Raw genomic sequence first — 3,747 nt, forward strand, 5'->3', positions numbered from 1 at the left:
ATGACCACCTAAGTTTTGTTGAATTTTCAATTTTTGAAACAAACTATAATATGGAAATAATTCCCATTACACCCTATAAACTTATTCCTTATTAAATATTTACTAAATAATTGGAATTTACTAAAAATTGGAATCTCTTTATAATGCCATTCTGATACAACATTGATTGTATAAAATCATTATTTCCATAATGATAAGCAATACATTTAGGTTTCAGTTGGGTCTTTTTCTTTATTAATTATACACATGCTTCTGGGGGTAATTAATACCATTCAGTTTGGGTTTGCCATCTATTCTGTGTTATCTCTGACATTTATTCTAGATTTCATATATTCTAAATCCTTATCTCTGCACTTTAGACTTACCCATTTAACTGCTGCCTGGATATTTGCATTCTAATATACTGAGGCATCCCCAAATCAATATTCAAAACTTAATAATTTTCCCATAAATGCATATCCACTTTTATAAACTTCTTTTACTCAGGAAAGCATATCTTGTCATATATCTGATAATACAGGGACTATTTGGATGAAGCAATATCTATACTTTATGTTACCAAGTAATATGTGAAACAAATATATTTGTGCTTTATCCCATCCTTCAAAAATATACCTGGAGTTTTAGAGACTTTCATATTTTACTATGTTTTTGAATTTTTACTGTAATGTATTAATACATATATTATTAAAATATTGCATTATAAAAATTTACTATATTACATACAGTAATTTCTGTCTGCATAGTACTGATATCACCACCATCACTGTTATTAATGTCATTCATTATTTTCTGCACAGTCTGGGATGGAGATGAAATAATCACATGGGGACACGAATACTGCCCTCTTTATCTTTCCCTTCCTGCAGTAAAACTATCAGAGAATGAACAGGTACTTAATAATCTTATTGGCCCCTTCTGAAAGGAGGAAGAATGACAAACAGAGCAAAGTGAATAATAAAAACTTCAGTGTGAATAAACACCATTTACTTCAAGTGTATTTTGTGCACTGATCTAAACACTCTACATATATTTAATCCTTAAAGAATGAAGGTGGTAGTTACACTAATTAGCCTCATTTTATAGAAGTGAAAAAGAAAACATGAGAGAGAAACAACTAACGGTGCAAAATGATGTAGGTGGAGGAAATAGGCTTGGCACTTTGTTTAGCTGTTGGCCCAGACTCTTAAACACTGAACTATATTTCTCCCTAACTGTATTATTTTTGCACATGGTATTCACTTTAGCATGTCTCTCATGATGCCGTTAATCACACCTCAGACATCCCCATTAGAGACAGGGCTCAGCTTTGAGAAAGGGGGTATCATACAGAGAATAAACACCTGGTCTCCAAGTGAAAAGGGTATGTATATGTGACTTAGGTGAGTTGGCAGTTTTCAAAGTTGCTTATAAAAGAATTATTTTCAGCTCACATCAAATTGCTTAATGCTTCTAAGGTAGAATTGTTGGGTATAATCTTGGATTTCTTGCCTTCCCCTTTCTTTCTTTTTCTCTTTTTCAATTCACCACCCGATTTTTATTGTACTTCCGAAATTGTCATCAAGTCTACCCTGTTGCCTCCATCCTGACGATATCTCCCCTCTTCTCCCATGTGACCTTTCTTTGTAATTCATTCCGTGTCATTACATTTGGATCTTTCTATATCATTCTCCAAATTTCAGCAAGTGTACACTTTCTAAAATGCAAGTATAACAAGTTAATTCCTTTCAAAACTCCCTGAATATTTTCTCATTGCTGAGTGTATGTTCTATATTTCTACATATACTTTTGTATATTTTGTAGTATACTTTTGCATAACCTGGTCTCTGCTTAGCTCTCCAGTTTCATTTCTTCCCTCTGTTTTCCACCTCACACTTCCTGATCCAACTATGTCAAACTACACAGGTCTTTCAGTGCACCTCACGTTCTCCTGCCTGTGGGCTTTTATTATTGATGTTGAAATAGTTTTATACTTACAGAACACTTGCAAAAAGTAGTACAGAGTTTCTGCATATTGTTCATTTATCTTCCTCTAATGCTAGAAACTTGCATAACCATTACACTATCATTAAAGCTGTGAAATCAACATCAGTGCATCACTATTAAGGAAATGACTATTTTTGTGCTATTTTTGCCAGTTTTCACACTAATGTTCCTTTTCTGTTCCAAGACCTGACCCAGGTTCCCATATTACATTTTGCTGTCATGATTCATTCATTAGTCTGCCCTTGTCTGTGGCAGTGCCTCAGTCTCTAGTGTCTTCCAACATATTGATACTCTAAAGTATAGTGGTCAACAATTTGGTGGAATTTCTGTCAATTTGAATTTCTGTGGTGTGTCCTTATGGGAAAAGTTGAGGAAACGTACAGGCAAGAATACCACAGAGGTGGTCTGTCCTTCGCAGAGCCTGACGTGAGAGAGTCGATGATATCAATACGTCTTACTGGTGTTACTAACTTTGACCACTCAGTTAAGGATTTTTCCATGGTAATGCTACTGTTTTCCATTTGTAATGAATAAATACCTGAGAGGGATATTTTAAGACTATACTAACACTGTTCCTCCCTAAACTTTTGCCCACTAGTTTTAGCAACTGTTGGTGAAACTTAACTGAAAAAAAATACTGAGTTATTCTGATGATGATTTCCCATTTCTCTTAATTCTACATATTTAAAGAAGAGCCTATCTCTTATCTTCCATTTATTCATTTATTATTTATATTATATGAATTTATAGATGTTTATGTAATTCTAAGTGTTATAATTGGTACTGTTCTTTTGTTATGTGTTGCTTGAATTATTGAACAATTAGTGAACTTTTATTATTAGGAACTCTTAACAGGCTCCTATGACTTTTCTATATGCTCATGTTTTTGAATTATTCCTTTGTTTTCTAACATCCACAAGATGCTATAAATTCATCTTGTATTTTCTTTTCCCTCGACTTGACCATTTCTCCAAGTTAGCCTTACTTACTTCACTGAAAATGGCACTAGAAACCATGATCTAAGTGCTAGGTGTGATCATTGTTAAAATGATATTTCTTCTAGTCCCTCTGATTAAAGGACATGGTCCTGGCTGGTATGGCTCAGTTGATTGAGGGCTGGCCTGAGAACCACAGTGTCTCTTGTTAGATCCCCAATCAGGGCACATGCCAGGGTTGCGGGCCAGGTCCCCAGTTGGGAGCATGCAAGAGACAACCACACATTAATGTTTCTCTTTCTTTTCCCTTCCTTCTCCTCTGTCTAAAAATAAATAAAATCTCAAAAACAGAGATAGAAAATATATATCTGTAAACCTACTCTACATGTTAAGTAGTTCTAGAATTGCCAACTTGCAACCCATGAGCAAAAAAGTTACTCACTAGATTACGTCTATGTACAGTTCCTTTTTGTCTTGATCTTACGCTATCAAGTCGTTACTGTCTCCTCAAGACAGTTAGGAAAGTTGTTTCTTCCTTTATTGTTATTCAGGAAATATAGTTAGGTTTATCTGTTATAGTTTGAGTTCCATTTATATCTCTACATGTTGCTTTTGCTTTAATTTTCATAAAATAAAACATACTCTTTGTCATATAAAGTTTTATGAATTTTAACAAATGCGTAGACTTGTATTCTACCAAAAATATTTTATCACTCCACAAATTGTCTCCTTTTAAATCTATTTTTCCACATCCTCAATGCTAGAAAGCACCGGTGTATTTTCAATCCTAGAGTTTTTTTTTTCTTTTCTGCAAGATCAGACATAA

This window comes from Artibeus jamaicensis, unplaced genomic scaffold (assembly GCF_021234435.1).
Source record: "Artibeus jamaicensis isolate MK-2021 breed Jamaican fruit bat unplaced genomic scaffold, CSHL_Jam_final contig_466, whole genome shotgun sequence".
In the NCBI taxonomy this organism is placed as follows: domain Eukaryota; kingdom Metazoa; phylum Chordata; class Mammalia; order Chiroptera; family Phyllostomidae; genus Artibeus; species Artibeus jamaicensis.